This window comes from Narcine bancroftii, chromosome 8, assembly GCF_036971445.1.
Source record: "Narcine bancroftii isolate sNarBan1 chromosome 8, sNarBan1.hap1, whole genome shotgun sequence".
Lineage (NCBI taxonomy): Eukaryota > Metazoa > Chordata > Chondrichthyes > Torpediniformes > Narcinidae > Narcine > Narcine bancroftii.
In genome coordinates this window covers 67,412,723-67,431,757 of record NC_091476.1, presented here as the reverse complement: position 1 = coordinate 67,431,757, position 19,035 = coordinate 67,412,723, and positions in this window count along the sequence as shown.

The following is a 19,035-nucleotide window of genomic DNA, read 5'->3' as shown; positions in this document are numbered from 1 at the left end:
AGTGTGTTGTGTAGGTGTGGGTGTTTCTGTGTGTGGGGGGGAGTGTGTCTGTTGTGTAGTTGTGTGGGTGTCTGTTGTGTAGGTGATCCTTTGTCTGTGTTGTGTGGGTGTGCGTGTGTCTGTGTTGTGTAGGTTTGCATGTGTCTGTGTGTGGAGGGGAGAGTGTCTGTTGTTTAGGTGTGCGTGTTTCTGTTGGGTAGGTGTGCATGTGTCTGTTGTGTAGTTGTGCATGTGTCTGTTGTGTAGGTGTGCATGTGTCTGTTGTGTAGGTGTGCGTGTGTCTGTGTTGTGTAGGTGTGCATTTTGTCTTTGTTGTGTAGGTGTGTGTGTGTCTGTGTTGTGTAGGTGTGCGTGTGTCTGGGGGGAGTATGTTGTGTAGGTGTGCGTGTCTATGGGGGGAAAGTTGTGTAGGTGTGTGTGTGTCTGTGTGTGGGGGGAGTGTGTTGTGTAGGTGTCTGTGTGGGGGAGGAGTGTTGTGCAGGTGTGCGTGTGTCTGTGTGTGGTGGGGGATTGTGTTGCGTAGGTGTGCGTGTGTCTGTGTGTATGGGAGTGTGTTGCGTAGCTGTGCTTGTCTATGGGGGGAGTGTTGTGTAGGTGTGCATGTGTCAGTGTATGGGGGAGTGCTGTGTAGGTGTGTGTGTCTGTGTGGAGGGAGTGTGTTGTTTAGGTGTGCGTGTGTCGGGGGGAGTGAGTTGTGTAGGTGTGCGTGTGTCTGGGTCGGAGTGTGTTTGCAGGTGTGCACGTGTGTGTGTGTGTGGTGTGTGTTGTGTAGCTGTGCGTGTGTCTGTTTGGGGGGAGTGTGTTGTGTGGGTTTGCATGTGTCTGTTGTGTAGGGGTGCGTGTGTCTGTTGTGTAGGGGTGCGTGTCTGTTGTGTAGGTGAGCCAGTGTCTGTGTTGTGTAGGTGTGCGTGTGTCTAGGGGGAGTATGTTGTGTAGGTGTGCATGTCTATGGGGGGAATGTTGTGTAGGTGTGTGTGTGTCTCTGTGTGGGGGAGTGTGTTGTGTTGGTGTGCTTGTGTCTGTGTTGTGTAGGTGTGCGTGTGTCTGTGTTGTGTAGGTTTGCATGTGTCTGTGTGTGGAGGGGAGTGTGTCTGTTGTTTAGGTGTGCGTGTGTCTGTTGTTTAGGTGTGTGTGTGTCTGTTGTTTAGGTGTGTGTGTGTCTGTTGTGTAGGTGTGCGTGTGTCTGTGTTGTGGAGGTGTGCGTGTGTCTGTGTGGGGGGGAGTGTGTTGTGTAGGTGTCTGTGTGGGGGAGGAGTGTTGTGTAGGTGTGCATGTGTCTGTGTGTGTGGTGAGTGTGTCTGTTGTGTAAGTGTGCGTGTGTATGTTGTGTAGGTGTGCGTGTGTCTGTGTTGTGTAGGTGTGTGTGTGTCTGAGTGTAGGTGTGCATGTGTCTGTGTGTGGGGGGATTGTGTTGTGTAGGTGTGCATGTGTCTGTATGGGTAGGAGTGTATTGTGTCAGTGTGCGTGTTTCTGTGTGTGGGGGGAGTGTGTCAGTTGCGTAGGTGTGCGTGTGTCTGTTGTGTAGGTGAGCGTGTGTCTGTGTTGTGTAGGTGAGCGTGTGTCTGTGTTGTGTAGGTGAGCGTGTGTCTGTATTGTGTAGGTGAGCTTGTATCTGTGTTGTGTAGGTGTGCGTTTGTCTGTGTTGTGTAGGTTTGCATGTGTCTGTGTGTGGAGGGGAGTGTGTCTATTGTTTAGGTGTGCATGTGTCTGTTGTGTAGGTGTGCGTGTGTCTGTGTTGTGTAGGTGTGCGTGTGTCTGTTGTGTTGGTGTGCGTGTGTCTGTTGTGTAGGTATGCGTTTGTCTGTGTTTAGTAGGTGTGCGTGTGTCTGTGTTGTGTAGGTGTTCGTGTGTCTGGGGGGAGTATTTTGTGTAGGTGTTCGTGTGTCTGTGTGTTTGGGAAGTGTGTTGTGTAGGTGTGTGTGTCTGTGTGGGGGGAGTGTGTTGTTTAGGTGTGCGTGTGTCGGGGGTAGTGTGTTGTGTAGGTGTGTGTGGGTGGGAGTGTGTTGTGTAGGTGTGCGCGTGTGTGTGTGGGGAGTGTGTTGTGTAGGTGTGCGTGTGTCTGTGTGGGGGGAGTGTGTTGTGTGGGTTTGCATGTGTCAGTGTGTAGGGGTGCGTGTGTCTGTTGTGTAGGTGTGCGTGTGTCTGTGTTGTGTAGGTGTGCGTGTGTCTGTGTGGGGGGAGTGTTGTGTAGGTGTGCGTTTGTCTGTGTGGTGTAGGTGTGCATGTGTCTGTTATGTAGGTGTGCGTGTGTCTGTGTTGTGTAGGTTTGCGTGTGTCTGTGTGGACGGGAGTGTGTTGTGTAGGTGTCTGTGTGGGGGAGGAGTGTTGTCTAGGTGTGCATGTGTCTGTGTGTGGGGGGGAGTGTGTCTGTGGTGTAAGAGTGCGTGTGTCTGTTGTGTAGGTGTGCGTGTGTCTGTGTTGTGTAGGTGTGTGTGTGTCTGTTGTGTAGGTGTGCGTGTGTCTGTGTGGTGGGAGTGTGTTGTATAGGTGTGCGTGTCTGTGTGTGTGGGGAGTGTGTTGTGTAGTTGTGCGTGTGTCTGTATGTGGGGAGTGTGTTGTGTAGGTGTGGGTGTTTCTGTGTGTGGGGGGGAGTGTGTCTGTTGTGTAGTTGTGCGGGTCTCTGTTGTGTATGTGATCCTGTTTCTGTGTTGTGTGGGTTTGCGTGTGTCTGTGTTGTGTAGGTTTGCATGTGTCTGTGTGTGGAGGGGAGAGTGTCTGTTGTTTAGGTGTGCGTGTGTCTGTTGTTTAGGTGTGCGTGTTACTGTTGGGTAGGTGTGCGTGTGTCTGTGTTGTGTAGGTGTGCGTGTGTCTGTGTGGGGGGGAGTGTGTTGTGTAGGTGTCTGTGTGGGGGAGGAGTGTTGTGTAGGTGTGCATGTGTCTGTGTGTGGGGGAGTGTGTCTGTTGTGTAAGTGTGCGTGTCTGTTGTGTAGGTGTGCGTGTGTCTCTGTTGTGTAGGTGTGTGTGTGTCTGTTGTGTAGGTGTGCGTGTGTCTGTGTGTGGTGGGAGTGTTGTGTAGGTGTGCATGTGTCTGTATGGGGGAGTGTGTTGTGTAGGTGTGCGTGTTTCTATGTGTGGGGGGAGTGTGTCTGTTCTGTAGGTGTGCATGTGTCTGTTGTGTAGGTGAGTTTGTGTCTGTGTTGTGTAGCTGTGCGTGTGTCTGTGTTGTGTAGGTTTGCATGTGTCTGTGTGTGGAGGGGAGTGTGTCTGTAGGGGTGCGTGTGTCTGTTGTGTAGGTGTGCGTGTGTCTGTGTTGTGTAGGTGTGTGTGTGTCTGTGTGGGGGGAGTGTTGTGTAGGTGTGCGTGTGTCTGCGTGGGGGGGAGTGTGTTGTGTAGGTGTCTGTGGGGGAGGAGTGTTGTGAAGGTGTGCATGTGTCTGTGTGTGGGGGGGAGTGTGTCTATTGTGTAAGAGTGCATGTTTCTGTTGTGTAGGTGTGCGTGTGTCTATGTTGTGTAGGTGTGTGTGTGTCTGTTGTGTAGGTGTGCGTGTGTCTGTGTGGTGGGAGTGTGTTGTATAGGTATGCGTGTCTGTGTGTGTGGGGAGTGTGTTGTGTAGGTGTGCGTGTGTCTGTATGTGGGGAGTGTGTTGTGTAGGTGTGGGTGTTTCTGTGTGTGGGGGGGAGTGTGTCTGTTGTGTAGTTGTGTGGGTGTCTGTTGTGTAGGTGATCCTTTGTCTGTGTTGTGTGGGTGTGCGTGTGTCTGTGTTGTGTAGGTTTGCATGTGTCTGTGTGTGGAGGGGAGAGTGTCTGTTGTTTAGGTGTGCGTGTTTCTGTTGGGTAGGTGTGCATGTGTCTGTTGTGTAGTTGTGCATGTGTCTGTTGTGTAGGTGTGCATGTGTCTGTTGTGTAGGTGTGCGTGTGTCTATGTTGTGTAGGTGTGTGTGTGTCTGTTGTGTAGGTGTGCGTGTGTCTGTGTGGTGGGAGTGTGTTGTATAGGTATGCGTGTCTGTGTGTGTGGGGAGTGTGTTGTGTAGGTGTGCGTGTGTCTGTATGTGGGGAGTGTGTTGTGTAGGTGTGGGTGTTTCTGTGTTTGGGGGGGAGTGTGTCTGTTGTGTAGTTGTGTGGGTGTCTGTTGTGTAGGTGATCCTTTGTCTGTGTTGTGTGGGTGTGCGTGTGTCTGTGTTGTGTAGGTTTGCATGTGTCTGTGTGTGGAGGGGAGAGTGTCTGTTGTTTAGGTGTGCGTGTTTCTGTTGGGTAGGTGTGCATGTGTCTGTTGTGTAGTTGTGCATGTGTCTGTTGTGTAGGTGTGCATGTGTCTGTTGTGTAGGTGTGCGTGTGTCTGTGTTGTGTAGGTGTGCATTTTGTCTTTGTTGTGTAGGTGTGTGTGTGTCTGTGTTGTGTAGGTGTGCGTGTGTCTGGGGGGAGTATGTTGTGTAGGTGTGCATGTCTATGGGGGGAAAGTTGTGTAGGTGTGTGTGTGTCTGTGTGTGGGGGGAGTGTGTTGTGTAGGTGTCTGTGTGGGGGAGGAGTGTTGTGCAGGTGTGCGTGTGTCTGTGTGTGGTGGGGGATTGTGTTGCGTAGGTGTGCGTGTGTCTGTGTGTATGGGAGTGTGTTGCGTAGCTGTGCTTGTCTATGGGGGGAGTGTTGTGTAGGTGTGCATGTGTCAGTGTATGGGGGAGTGCTGTGTAGGTGTGTGTGTCTGTGTGGGGGGAGTGTGTTGTTTAGGTGTGCGTGTGTCGGGGGGAGTGAGTTGTGTAGGTGTGCGTGTGTCTGGGTGGGAGTGTGTTTGCAGGTGTGCACGTGTGTGTGTGTGTGGTGTGTGTTGTGTAGCTGTGCGTGTGTCTGTTTGGGGGGAGTGTGTTGTGTGGGTTTGCATGTGTCTGTTGTGTAGGGGTGCGTGTGTCTGTTGTGTAGGGGTGCGTGTCTGTTGTGTAGGTGAGCCTGTGTCTGTGTTGTGTAGGTGTGCGTGTGTCTGTGTTGTGTAGGTTTGCATGTGTCTGTGTGTGGAGGGGAGTGTGTCTGTTGTTTAGGTGTGCGTGTGTCTGTTGTTTAGGTGTGTGTGTGTCTGTTGTGTAGGTGTGCGTGTGTCTGTGTTGTGTAGGTGTGCATGTGTCTGTTGTGTAGGTGTGCATGTGTCTGTGTTGTGTAGGTGTGTGTGTGTCTGTGTGGGAGGAGTGTGTTGTGTAGGTGTCTGTGTGGGGGAGGAGTGTTGTGTAGGTGTGCATGTGTCTGTGTGTGGGGTGAGTGTGTCTGTTGTGTAAGTGTGCATGTGTATGTTGTGTAGGTGTGCGTGTGTCTGTGTTGTGTAGGTGTGTGTGTGTCTGTTGTGTAGGTGTGCGTGTGTCTGTGTGTGGGGGGATTGTGTTGTGTAGGTGTGCATGTGTCTGTATGGGTAGGAGTGTGTTGTGTCGGTGTGCGTGTTTCTGTGTGTGGGGGGAGTGTGTCAGTTGTGTAGTTGTGTGGGTGTCTGTTGTGTAGGTGATCCTTTGTCTGTGTTGTGTGGGTGTGCGTGTGTCTGTGTTGTGTAGGTTTGCATGTGTCTGTGTGTGGAGGGGAGAGTGTCTGTTGTTTAGGTGTGCGTGTTTCTGTTGGGTAGGTGTGCATGTGTCTGTTGTGTAGTTGTGCATGTGTCTGTTGTGTAGGTGTGCATGTGTCTGTTGTGTAGGTGTGCGTGTGTCTGTGTTGTGTAGGTGTGCATTTTGTCTTTGTTGTGTAGGTGTGTGTGTGTCTGTGTTGTGTAGGTGTGCGTGTGTCTGGGGGGAGTATGTTGTGTAGGTGTGCGTGTCTATGGGGGGAAAGTTGTGTAGGTGTGTGTGTGTCTGTGTGTGGGGGAGTGTGTTGTGTAGGTGTCTGTGTGGGGGAGGAGTGTTGTGCAGGTGTGCGTGTGTCTGTGTGTGGTGGGGGATTGTGTTGCGTAGGTGTGCGTGTGTCTGTGTGTATGGGAGTGTGTTGCGTAGCTGTGCTTGTCTATGGGGGGAGTGTTGTGTAGGTGTGCATGTGTCAGTGTATGGGGGAGTGCTGTGTAGGTGTGTGTGTCTGTGTGGGGGGAGTGTGTTGTTTAGGTGTGCGTGTGTCGGGGGGAGTGAGTTGTGTAGGTGTGCGTGTGTCTGGGTGGGAGTGTGTTTGCAGGTGTGCACGTGTGTGTGTGTGTGCAGTGTGTTGTGTAGCTGTGCGTGTGTCTGTTTGGGGGGAGTGTGTTGTGTGGGTTTGCATGTGTCTGTTGTGTAGGGGTGCGTGTGTCTGTTGTGTAGGGGTGCGTGTCTGTTGTGTAGGTGAGCCTGTGTCTGTGTTGTGCAGGTGTGCGTGTGTCTGTGTTGTGTAGGTTTGCATGTGTCTGTGTGTGGAGGGGAGTGTGTCTGTTGTTTAGGTTTGCGTGTGTCTGTTGTTTAGGTGTGTGTGTGTCTGTTGTGTAGGTGTGCGTGTGTCTGTGTTGTGTAGGTGTGCATGTGTCTGTTGTGTAGGTGTGCGTGTGTCTGTGTTGTGTAGGTGTGTGTGTGTCTGTGTGGGAGGAGTGTGTTGTGTAGGTGTCTGTGTGGGGGAGGAGTGTTGTGTAGGTGTGCATGTGTCTGTGTGTGGGGTGAGTGTGTCTGTTGTGTAAGTGTGCATGTGTATGTTGTGTAGGTGTGCGTGTGTCTGTGTTGTGTAGGTGTGTGTGTGTCTGTTGTGTAGGTGTGCGTGTGTCTGTGTGTGGGGGGATTGTGTTGTGTAGGTGTGCATGTGTCTGTATGGGTAGGAGTGTGTTGTGTCGGTGTGCGTGTTTCTGTGTGTGGGGGAGTGTGTCAGTTGTGTAGGTGTGCGTGTGTCTGTTGTGTAGGTGAGCTTGTATCTGTGTTGTGTAGGTGTACGTGTGTCTGTGTTGTGTAGGTTTGCATGTGTCTGTGTGTGGAGGGGAGTGTGTCTATTGTTTAGGTGTGCATGTGTCTGTTGTGTAGGTGTGCGTGTGTCTGTGTTGTGTAGGTGTGCGTGTGTCTGTTGTGTAGGTGTGCATGTGTCTGTTGTGTAGGTATGCATGTGTCTGTTGTGTAGGTATGCGTTTGTCTGTGTTTAGTAGGTGTGCGTGTGTCTGTGTTGTGTAGGTTTGCATGTGTCTGTTTGTGGAGGGGAGTGTGTTTGTTGTTTAGGTGTGCATGTGTCTGTCTGTAGGGGGAGTGTATTGTGTATGTGTGCGTGTATCTGTGTGTGGGGGGAGTGTGTTGTGTATGTGCGTGTGTCTCTGCTAGGGGAGAGTTCTGTATGTGTGCATGTTTCTGTGTATGGGTGGAGTGTGTTGCGTAGGTGTGCATGTGTGTTTGTGTGGGGGGAGTGTCTTTTGTAGGTGAGCGTGTGTCTGTGTGCGTGTATCTGTGTTGTGTAGGTGTGCGTGTGTCTGTGTGGGGGGGAGTGTGTTGTGTAGGTGTGCGTGTGTCTCTGTGGTGGGGGAGAGTTGTGAAGGTATGCGTGTGTCTGTATTGTGTAGGTGTGCGTGTGTCTGTGTGGGGGGGAGTGTGTTGTGTAGGTGTCTGTGTGGGGAAGGAGTGTTGTGTAGGTTTGAATGTGTCTGTGTTGTGTTGGTGTGCGTGGGTCCATTGTGTAGGTGTGCGTGTGTCTGTTGTGTAGGTGGGCGTTTGTCTGTATTTAGTAGGTGTGCGTGTGTCTGTGTTGTGTAGGTGTGCGTGTGTCTGGGGGGAGTATTTTGTGTATGTGTGTGTGTCTGTGTGTGGAGGGAGTGTGTTGTGTTGGTGTGTTTGTGTCTGTGTGGGGGGAGTGTGTTGTGTAGGTGTCTGTGTGGGTAAGGAGTGTTGTGTAGGTGCACGTCTGTCTGTGTGTGGGGGTGAGTATGTCGTGTAGGTGTGCGTGTGTCTGTGTGTGGGTGGAGTGTGTTGCGTAGATGTGCGTGTGTCTGTGTGTAGGGGAGTCTCTTGCGTAGGTGTGCGTGTCAATGATGGGGAAAGTTGTGTAGGTGTGCGTGTGTCTGTGTGGGGATAGTGTGTTGTGTAGGTGTGCGTGTGTCTGTGTGGGGGGGAGTGTGTTGTGTAGGTGTCTGTGTGGGGGAGGAGTGTTGTCTAGGTGTACGTGTGTCTGTGTGGTGGGGGAGTGTGTTGCGTAGGTGTGCGTTTGTCTGTGTGTAGGGGAGTGTGTTGCGTAGCTGTGCTTGTCTATGGGGGGAGTGTTGTGTAGGTGTGTGTGTGTCTGTGTGTGGGGGGAGTGCTGTGTAGGTGTGTTTGTCTGCGTGGGGGGAGTGTGTTGTTTAGGTGTGCGTGTGTCGGGGGGAGTGTGTTGTGTAGGTGTGCGAGTGGGTGGGAGTGTGATGTGTAGGTGTGCGCGTGTGTGTGTGGGGAGTGTGTTGTGTAGGTGTGCGTGTGTCTGTGTGGGGGGAGTGTGTTGTGTGGGTTTGCATGTGTCAGTGTGTAGGGGTGCGTGTGTCTGTGTTGTGTAGGTGTGCGTGTGTCTGTGTGGGGGGAGTGTTGTGTAGGTGTGCGTTTGTCTGTGTTGTGTAGGTGTGCATGTGTCTGTTATGTAGGTATGCGTGTGTCTGTGTTGTGTAGGTTTGCGTGTGTCTGTGTGGACGGGAGTGTGTTGTGTAGGTGTCTGTGTGGGGGAGGAGTGTTGTCTAGGTGTGCATGTGGTGTAAGAGTGCGTGTGTCTGTTGTGTAGGTGTGCGTGTGTCTGTGTTGTGTAGGTGTGTGTGTGTCTGTTGTGTAGGTGTGCGTGTGTCTGTGTGGTGGGAGTGTGTTGTATAGGTGTGCGTGTCTGTGTGTGTGGGGAGTGTGTTGTGTAGGTGTGCGTGTGTCTGTATGTGGGGAGTGTGTTGTGTAGGTGTGGGTGTTTCTGTGTGTGGGTGGGAGTGTGTCTGTTGTGTAGTTTTGCGGGTGTCTGTTGTGTAGGTGATCCTGTGTCTGTGTTGAGTGGGTGTGCGTGTGTCTGTGTTGTGTAGGTTTGCATGTGTCTCTGTGTGGAGGGGAGAGTGTCTGTTGTTTAGGTGTGCGTGTGTCTGTTGTTTAGGTGTGCGTGTTACTGTTGGGTAGGTGTGCGTGTGTCTGTGTTGTGTAGGTGTGCGTGTGTCTGTTGTTTAGGTGTGCATGTGTCTGTTGTGTAGGTGTGCGTGTGTCTGTGTTGTGTAGGTGTGCATTTTGTCTGTGTTGTTTAGGTGTGTGTGTGTCTGTGTTGTGTAGGTGTGCGTGTGTCTAGGGGGAGTATGTTGTGTAGGTGTGCATGTCTATGGGGGGAATGTTGTGTAGGTGTGTGTGTGTCTCTGTGTGGGGGAGTGTGTTGTGTTGGTGTGCTTGTGTCTGTGTTGTGTAGGTGTGCGTGTGTCTGTGTTGTGTAGGTTTGCATGTGTCTGTGTGTGGAGGGGAGTGTGTCTGTTGTTTAGGTGTGCGTGTGTCTGTTGTTTAGGTGTGTGTGTGTCTGTTGTTTAGGTGTGTGTGTGTCTGTTGTGTAGGTGTGCGTGTGTCTGTGTTGTGGAGGTGTGCGTGTGTCTGTGTGGGGGGAGTGTGTTGTGTAGGTGTCTGTGTGGGGGAGGAGTGTTGTGTAGGTGTGCATGTGTCTGTGTGTGTGGTGAGTGTGTCTGTTGTGTAAGTGTGCGTGTGTATGTTGTGTAGGTGTGCGTGTGTCTGTGTTGTGTAGGTGTGTGTGTGTCTGTGTGTAGGTGTGCGTGTGTCTGTGTGTGGGGGGATTGTGTTGTGTAGGTGTGCATGTGTCTGTATGGGTAGGAGTGTATTGTGTCGGTGTGCGTGTTTCTGTGTGTGGGGGGAGTGTGTCAGTTGCGTAGGTGTGCGTGTGTCTGTTGTGTAGGTGAGCGTGTGTCTGTGTTGTGTAGGTGAGCGTGTGTCTGTGTTGTGTAGGTGAGCGTGTGTCTGTGTTGTGTAGGTGAGCTTGTATCTGTGTTGTGTAGGTGTGCGTTTGTCTGTGTTGTGTAGGTTTGCATGTGTCTGTGTGTGGAGGGGAGTGTGTCTATTGTTTAGGTGTGCATGTGTCTGTTGTGTAGGTGTGCGTGTGTCTGTGTTGTGTAGGTGTGCGTGTGTCTGTTGTGTTGGTGTGCATGTGTCTGTTGTGTAGGTATGCGTTTGTCTGTGTTTAGTAGGTGTGCGTGTGTCTGTGTTGTGTAGGTGTTCGTGTGTCTGGGGGGAGTATTTTGTGTAGGTGTTCGTGTGTCTGTGTGTTTGGGAAGTGTGTTGTGTAGGTGTGTGTGTCTGTGTGGGGGGAGTGTGTTGTTTAGGTGTGCGTGTGTCGGGGGTAGTGTGTTGTGTAGGTGTGTGTGTGGGTGGGAGTGTGTTGTGTAGGTGTGCGCGTGTGTGTGTGGGGAGTGTGTTGTGTAGGTGTGCGTGTGTCTGTGTGGGGGGAGTGTGTTGTGTGGGTTTGCATGTGTCAGTGTGTAGGGGTGCGTGTGTCTGTTGTGTAGGTGTGCGTGTGTCTGTGTTGTGTAGGTGTGCGTGTGTCTGTGTGGGGGGAGTGTTGTGTAGGTGTGCGTTTGTCTGTGTGGTGTAGGTGTGCATGTGTCTGTTATGTAGGTGTGCGTGTGTCTGTGTTGTGTAGGTTTGCGTGTGTCTGTGTGGACGGGAGTGTGTTGTGTAGGTGTCTGTGTGGGGGAGGAGTGTTGTCTAGGTGTGCATGTGTCTGTGTGTGGGGGGGAGTGTGTCTGTGGTGTAAGAGTGCGTGTGTCTGTGGTGTAAGAGTGCGTGTGTCTGTTGTGTAGGTGTGCGTGTGTCTGTGTTGTGTAGGTGTGTGTGTGTCTGTTGTGTAGGTGTGCGTGTGTCTGTGTGGTGGGAGTGTGTTGTATAGGTGTGCGTGTCTGTGTGTGTGGGGAGTGTGTTGTGTAGGTGTGCGTGTGTCTGTATGTGGGGAGTGTGTTGTGTAGGTGTGGGTGTTTCTGTGTGTGGGGGGGAGTGTGTCTGTTGTGTAGTTGTGCGGGTCTCTGTTGTGTATGTGATCCTGTTTCTGTGTTGTGTGGGTTTGCGTGTGTCTGTGTTGTGTAGGTTTGCATGTGTCTGTGTGTGGAGGGGAGAGTGTCTGTTGTTTAGGTGTGCGTGTGTCTGTTGTTTAGGTGTGCGTGTTACTGTTGGGTAGGTGTGCGTGTGTCTGTGTTGTGTAGGTGTGCGTGTGTCTGTGTGGGGGGGAGTGTGTTGTGTAGGTGTCTGTGTGGGGGAGGAGTGTTGTGTAGGTGTGCATGTGTCTGTGTGTGGGGGAGTGTGTCTGTTGTGTAAGTGTGCGTGTCTGTTGTGTAGGTGTGCGTGTGTCTCTGTTGTGTAGGTGTGTGTGTGTCTGTTGTGTAGGTGTGCGTGTGTCTGTGTGTGGTGGGAGTGTTGTGTAGGTGTGCATGTGTCTGTATGGGGAGTGTGTTGTGTAGGTGTGCGTGTTTCTATGTGTGGGGGGAGTGTGTCTGTTCTGTAGGTGTGCGTGTGTCTGTTGTGTAGGTGAGTTTGTGTCTGTGTTGTGTAGCTGTGCGTGTGTCTGTGTTGTGTAGGTTTGCATGTGTCTGTGTGTGGAGGGGAGTGTGTCTGTAGGGGTGCGTGTGTCTGTTGTGTAGGTGTGCGTGTGTCTGTGTTGTGTAGGTGTGCGTGTGTCTGTGTGGGGGGAGTGTTGTGTAGGTGTGCGTTTGTCTGTGTTGTGTAGGTGTGCGTGTGTCTGTGTGGGATGGAGTGTGTTGTGTAGGTGTCTGTGTGGGGGAGGAGTGTTGTGAAGGTGTGCATGTGTCTGTGTGTGGGGGGGAGTGTGTCTATTGTGTAAGAGTGCATGTTTCTGTTGTGTAGGTGTGCGTGTGTCTATGTTGTGTAGGTGTGTGTGTGTCTGTTGTGTAGGTGTGCGTGTGTCTGTGTGGTGGGAGTGTGTTGTATAGGTATGCGTGTCTGTGTGTGTGGGGAGTGTGTTGTGTAGGTGTGCGTGTGTCTGTATGTGGGGAGTGTGTTGTGTAGGTGTGGGTGTTTCTGTGTGTGGGGGGGAGTGTGTCTGTTGTGTAGTTGTGTGGGTGTCTGTTGTGTAGGTGATCCTTTGTCTGTGTTGTGTGGGTGTGCGTGTGTCTGTGTTGTGTAGGTTTGCATGTGTCTGTGTGTGGAGGGGAGAGTGTCTGTTGTTTAGGTGTGCGTGTTTCTGTTGGGTAGGTGTGCATGTGTCTGTTGTGTAGTTGTGCATGTGTCTGTTGTGTAGGTGTGCATGTGTCTGTTGTGTAGGTGTGCGTGTGTCTATGTTGTGTAGGTGTGTGTGTGTCTGTTGTGTAGGTGTGCGTGTGTCTGTGTGGTGGGAGTGTGTTGTATAGGTATGCGTGTCTGTGTGTGTGGGGAGTGTGTTGTGTAGGTGTGCGTGTGTCTGTATGTGGGGAGTGTGTTGTGTAGGTGTGGGTGTTTCTGTGTGTGGGGGGGAGTGTGTCTGTTGTGTAGTTGTGTGGGTGTCTGTTGTGTAGGTGATCCTTTGTCTGTGTTGTGTGGGTGTGCGTGTGTCTGTGTTGTGTAGGTTTGCATGTGTCTGTGTGTGGAGGGGAGAGTGTCTGTTGTTTAGGTGTGCGTGTTTCTGTTGGGTAGGTGTGCATGTGTCTGTTGTGTAGTTGTGCATGTGTCTGTTGTGTAGGTGTGCATGTGTCTGTTGTGTAGGTGTGCGTGTGTCTGTGTTGTGTAGGTGTGCATTTTGTCTTTGTTGTGTAGGTGTGTGTGTGTCTGTGTTGTGTAGGTGTGCGTGTGTCTGGGGGGAGTATGTTGTGTAGGTGTGCGTGTCTATGGGGGGAAAGTTGTGTAGGTGTGTGTGTGTCTGTGTGTGGGGGGAGTGTGTTGTGTAGGTGTCTGTGTGGGGGAGGAGTGTTGTGCAGGTGTGCGTGTGTCTGTGTGTGGTGGGGGATTGTGTTGCGTAGGTGTGCGTGTGTCTGTGTGTATGGGAGTGTGTTGCGTAGCTGTGCTTGTCTATGGGGGGAGTGTTGTGTAGGTGTGCATGTGTCAGTGTATGGGGGAGTGCTGTGTAGGTGTGTGTGTCTGTGTGGGGGGAGTGTGTTGTTTAGGTGTGCGTGTGTCGGGGGGAGTGAGTTGTGTAGGTGTGCGTGTGTCTGGGTGGGAGTGTGTTTGCAGGTGTGCACGTGTGTGTGTGTGTGGTGTGTGTTGTGTAGCTGTGCGTGTGTCTGTTTGGGGGGAGTGTGATGTGTGGGTTTGCATGTGTCTGTTGTGTAGGGGTGCGTGTGTCTGTTGTGTAGGGGTGCGTGTCTGTTGTGTAGGTGAGCCTGTGTCTGTGTTGTGTAGGTGTGCGTGTGTCTGTGTTGTGTAGGTTTGCATGTGTCTGTGTGTGGAGGGGAGTGTGTCTGTTGTTTAGGTGTGTGTGTGTCTGTTGTTTAGGTGTGTGTGTGTCTGTTGTGTAGGTGTGCGTGTGTCTGTGTTGTGTAGGTGTGCATGTGTCTGTTGTGTAGGTGTGCGTGTGTCTGTGTTGTGTAGGTGTGTGTGTGTCTGTGTGGGAGGAGTGTGTTGTGTAGGTGTCTGTGTGGGGGAGGAGTGTTGTGTAGGTGTGCATGTGTCTGTGTGTGGGGTGAGTGTGTCTGTTGTGTAAGTGTGCATGTGTATGTTGTGTAGGTGTGCGTGTGTCTGTGTTGTGTAGGGTTGTGTGTGTCTGTTGTGTAGGTGTGCGTGTGTCTGTGTGTGGGGGGATTGTGTTGTGTAGGTGTGCATGTGTCTGTATGGGTAGGAGTGTGTTGTGTCGGTGTGCGTGTTTCTGTGTGTGGGGGGAGTGTGTCAGTTGTGTAGTTGTGTGGGTGTCTGTTGTGTAGGTGATCCTTTGTCTGTGTTGTGTGGGTGTGCGTGTGTCTGTGTTGTGTAGGTTTGCATGTGTCTGTGTGTGGAGGGGAGAGTGTCTGTTGTTTAGGTGTGCGTGTTTCTGTTGGGTAGGTGTGCATGTGTCTGTTGTGTAGTTGTGCATGTGTCTGTTGTGTAGGTGTGCATGTGTCTGTTGTGTAGGTGTGCGTGTGTCTGTGTTGTGTAGGTGTGCATTTTGTCTTTGTTGTGTAGGTGTGTGTGTGTCTGTGTTGTGTAGGTGTGCGTGTGTCTGGGGGGAGTATGTTGTGTAGGTGTGCGTGTCTATGGGGGGAAAGTTGTGTAGGTGTGTGTGTGTCTGTGTGTGGGGGGAGTGTGTTGTGTAGGTGTCTGTGTGGGGAAGGAGTGTTGTGCAGGTGTGCGTGTGTCTGTGTGTGGTGGGGGATTGTGTTGCGTAGGTGTGCGTGTGTCTGTGTGTATGGGAGTGTGTTGCGTAGCTGTGCTTGTCTATGGGGGGAGTGTTGTGTAGGTGTGCATGTGTCAGTGTATGGGGGAGTGCTGTGTAGGTGTGTGTGTCTGTGTGGGGGGAGTGTGTTGTTTAGGTGTGCGTGTGTCGGGGGGAGTGAGTTGTGTAGGTGTGCGTGTGTCTGGGTGGGAGTGTGTTTGCAGGTGTGCACGTGTGTGTGTGTGTGGAGTGTGTTGTGTAGCTGTGTGTGTGTCTGTTTGGGGGGAGTGTGTTGTGTGGGTTTGCATGTGTCTGTTGTGTAGGGGTGCGTGTGTCTGTTGTGTAGGGGTGCGTGTCTGTTGTGTAGGTGAGCCTGTGTCTGTGTTGTGTAGGTGTGCGTGTGTCTGTGTTGTGTAGGTTTGCATGTGTCTGTGTGTGGAGGGGAGTGTGTCTGTTGTTTAGGTGTGCGTGTGTCTGTTGTTTAGGTGTGTGTGTGTCTGTTGTGTAGGTGTGCGTGTGTCTGTGTTGTGTAGGTGTGCATGTGTCTGTTGTGTAGGTGTGCGTGTGTCTGTGTTGTGTAGGTGTGTGTGTGTCTGTGTGGGAGGAGTGTGTTGTGTAGGTGTCTGTGTGGGGGAGGAGTGTTGTGTAGGTGTGCATGTGTCTGTGTGTGGGGTGAGTGTGTCTGTTGTGTAAGTGTGCATGTGTATGTTGTGTAGGTGTGCGTGTGTCTGTGTTGTGTAGGTGTGTGTGTGTCTGTTGTGTAGGTGTGCGTGTGTCTGTGTGTGGGGGGATTGTGTTGTGTAGGTGTGCATGTGTCTGTATGGGTAGGAGTGTGTTGTGTCGGTGTGCGTGTTTCTGTGTGTGGGGGAGTGTGTCAGTTGTGTAGGTGTGCGTGTGTCTGTTGTGTAGGTGAGCTTGTATCTGTGTTGTGTAGGTGTACATGTGTCTGTGTTGTGTAGGTTTGCATGTGTCTGTGTGTGGAGGGGAGTGTGTCTATTGTTTAGGTGTGCATGTGTCTGTTGTGTAGGTGTGCGTGTGTCTGTGTTGTGTAGGTGTGCGTGTGTCTGTTGTGTAGGTGTGCATGTGTCTGTTGTGTAGGTATGCATGTGTCTGTTGTGTAGGTATGCGTTTGTCTGTGTTTAGTAGGTGTGCGTGTGTCTGTGTTGTGTAGGTTTGCATGTGTCTGTTTGTGGAGGGGAGTGTGTTTGTTGTTTAGGTGTGCATGTGTCTGTCTGTAGGGGGAGTGTATTGTGTATGTGTGCGTGTATCTGTGTGTGGGGGGAGTGTGTTGTGTATGTGCGTGTGTCTCTGCTAGGGGAGAGTTCTGTATGTGTGCATGTTTCTGTGTATGGGTGGAGTGTGTTGCGTAGGTGTGCATGTGTGTTTGTGTGGGGGGAGTGTCTTTTGTAGGTGAGCGTGTGTCTGTGTGCATGTATCTGTGTTGTGTAGGTGTGCGTGTGTCTGTGTGGGGGGGAGTGTGTTGTGTAGGTGTGCGTGTGTCTCTGTGGTGGGGGAGAGTTGTGAAGGTATGCGTGTGTCTGTATTGTGTAGGTGTGCGTGTGTCTGTGTTGTGTAGGTACACGTGTTTCTGTGTGTGCGGGGGAGTGTGTTGTGAAGGTGTGTGTGTGTCTGTGTGGCGGGGAGTGTTGTGTAGGTGTGCGTGTGTCTGTGTTGGGGGTTGTGTGTTGTGTAGGTGTGCGTGTGACTGTGTAGGCGGAATGTGTTGTGTAGATGATTGTGTGGGGGTGGAGTGTTGTGTAGGTGTGCGTGTGTCTGTGTAGTGGGGAGTGTGTTGTGTAGCTGTGCATGTGTCTGTGGAGGGGAATGTGTTGTGTAGGCGTGCGTGTGTCTGTGTGTGGGGGAGTGTGTTGTGTAGGTGTGCGAGTGTCTGTGTGGGGGGAGTGTGTTGTGTAAGTGTGCATGTGTCTGTGTGTGGGGGTGAGTGTGTTTTGTAGGTGTGCGTGTGTCTATTGTGTAGGTGTGTGTGTTTCTATTGTGTAGGTGTGCGTGTGTCTGTGTTGATTAGGAGTGCGTGTGTCTGTGTGAGAGGGGAGTGTGTTGTGTAGGTGTGCGTGTGACTGTGTTGTGTAGGTGTGCGCGTGTCTGCGTGTGGGGCGAGTGTGTCTGTGTGGGGGGAGTGTGTTGTGTAGGTGTGCGTGTGTCTGTGTTGTGTAGGTGTGCGTGCGTCTGTGTGGGAGGGAGTGTGTTGTGTAGGTGTGCGTGTGTCTGTGTTGTGTAGGTATGCGCGTGTCTGCGTGTGGGGCGAGTGTGTCTGTGTGGGGCTAGTGTGTTGTGTAGGTGTGCGTGTGTCTGTGTTGTGTAGGTGTGCGTTTGTCTGTGTGGGAGGGAGTGTGTTGTGTAGTTGTGCGTGTGTCTGTGTTGTGTAGGTGTGCGTATGTCTGTGTGTGTGGCGGAGTGTATTGTGTAGGTGTGCATGTGTCTGTGGAGGGGAATGTGTTGTATAGGCGTGCGTGTGTCTGTGAGTGGGGTAGTGTGTTGTGTAGGTGTGCGTGTGTCTGTGTGGGGAGAGTGGGTTGTGTAAGTGTGTAGGTGTCTGTGTGTGGGTGTGAGTGTGTTGTGTAGGTGTGTGTGTCTAATGTGTAGGTGTGCGTGTTTCTATTGTGTAGGTGTGCGTGTGTCTGTGTTGTTTAGGAGTGCGTGTGTCTGTGTGAGAGGGGAGTGTGTTGTGTAGGTGTGAGTGTGTCTGTCGGGGGGAGTGTGTTGTGTTGGTGTGCTTGTGTCTGTGTGGAGGGGGAGTGTGTTGCGTAGGTGTGCGTGTGTCTGTGTTGTGTAGGTGTGCGTGTGTCTGCGTGTGGGGCGAGTGTGTCTGTGTGGGGGGGAGTGTGTTGTGTAGGTGTGCGTGTGTCTGTGTTGTGTAGGTGTGCGTGTGTCTGTGTGGGTGCAGTTTGTTGTGTAGGTGTGCGTGTGTCTGTGTGTGGGGGGGAGTATGTTGTGTAGGTGTGCGTGTGTCTGTGTGTGGGGGGAGTGTGTTCTGTAGGTGTGCGTGTGTTTGTGTGTGGGGGGAGTGTGTTGTGTAGGTGTTCGTGTGTCTGTGTGTGGGAGGAGTGTGTCTGTGTGGGGGGAGTGTTTTGTGTAGGTGTGCTTGTGTCTATTGTGTTGTTGTGCGTGTGTCTGTGTGGGGGGAGTGTGTTGTGTAGGTGTCTGTGTGGGGGAGGAGTGTTGTGTAGGTGTGCATGTGTCTGTGTGTGTGGTGAGTGTGTCTGTTGTGTAAGTGTGCGTGTGTATGTTGTGTAGGTGTGCGTGTGTCTGTGTTGTGTAGGTGTGTGTGTGTCTGTGTGTAGGTGTGCGTGTGTCTGTGTGTGGGGGGATTGTGTTGTGTAGGTGTGCATGTGTCTGTATGGGTAGGAGTGTATTGTGTCGGTGTGCGTGTTTCTGTGTGTGGGGGGAGTGTGTCAGTTGCGTAGGTGTGCGTGTGTCTGTTGTGTAGGTGAGCGTGTGTCTGTGTTGTGTAGGTGAGCGTGTGTCTGTGTTGTGTAGGTGAGCGTGTGTCTGTGTTGTGTAGGTGAGCTTGTATCTGTGTTGTGTAGGTGTGCGTTTGTCTGTGTTGTGTAGGTTTGCATGTGTCTGTGTGTGGAGGGGAGTGTGTCTATTGTTTAGGTGTGCATGTGTCTGTTGTGTAGGTGTGCGTGTGTCTGTGTTGTGTAGGTGTGCGTGTGTCTGTTGTGTTGGTGTGCGTGTGTCTGTTGTGTAGGTATGCGTTTGTCTGTGTTTAGTAGGTGTGCGTGTGTCTGTGTTGTGTAGGTGTTCGTGTGTCTGGGGGGAGTATTTTGTGTAGGTGTTTGTGTGTCTGTGTGTTTGGGAAGTGTGTTGTGTAGGTGTGTGTGTCTGTGTGGGGGGAGTGTGTTGTTTAGGTGTGCGTGTGTCGGGGGTAGTGTGTTGTGTAGGTGTGTGTGTGGGTGGGAGTGTGTTGTGTAGGTGTGCGCGTGTGTGTGTGGGGAGTGTGTTGTGTAGGTGTGCGTGTGTCTGTGTGGGGGGAGTGTGTTGTGTGGGTTTGCATGTGTCAGTGTGTAGGGGTGCGTGTGTCTGTTGTGTAGGTGTGCGTGTGTCTGTGTTGTGTAGGTGTGCGTGTGTCTGTGTGGGGGGAGTGTTGTGTAGGTGTGCGTTTGTCTGTGTGGTGTAGGTGTGCATGTGTCTGTTATGTAGGTGTGCGTGTGTCTGTGTTGTGTAGGTTTGCGTGTGTCTGTGTGGACGGGAGTGTGTTGTGTAGGTGTCTGTGTGGGGGAGGAGTGTTGTCTAGGTGTGCATGTGTCTGTGTGTGGGGGGGAGTGTGTCTGTGGTGTAAGAGTGCGTGTGTCTGTTGTGTAGGTGTGCGTGTGTCTGTGTTGTGTAGGTGTGTGTGTGTCTGTTGTGTAGGTGTGCGTGTGTCTGTGTGGTGGGAGTGTGTTGTATAGGTGTGCGTGTCTGTGTGTGTGGGGAGTGTGTTGTGTAGGAGTGCGTGTGTCTGTATGTGGGGAGTGTGTTGTGTAGGTGTGGGTGTTTCTGTGTGTGGGGGGGAGTGTGTCTGTTGTGTAGTTGTGCGGGTCTCTGTTGTGTATGTGATCCTGTTTCTGTGTTGTGTGGGTTTGCGTGTGTCTGTGTTGTGTAGGTTTGCATGTGTCTGTGTGTGGAGGGGAGAGTGTCTGTTGTTTAGGTGTGCGTGTGTCTGTTGTTTAGGTGTGCGTGTTACTGTTGGGTAGGTGTGCGTGTGTCTGTGTTGTGTAGGTGTGCGTGTGTCTGTGTGGGGGGGAGTGTGTTGTGTAGGTGTCTGTGTGGGGGAGGAGTGTTGTGTAGGTGTGCATGTGTCTGTGTGTGGGGGAGTGTGTCTGTTGTGTAAGTGTGCGTGTCTGTTGTGTAGGTGTGCGTGTGTCTCTGTTGTGTAGGTGTGTGTGTGTCTGTTGTGTAGGTGTGCGTGTGTCTGTGTGTGGTGGGAGTGTTGTGTAGGTGTGCATGTGTCTGT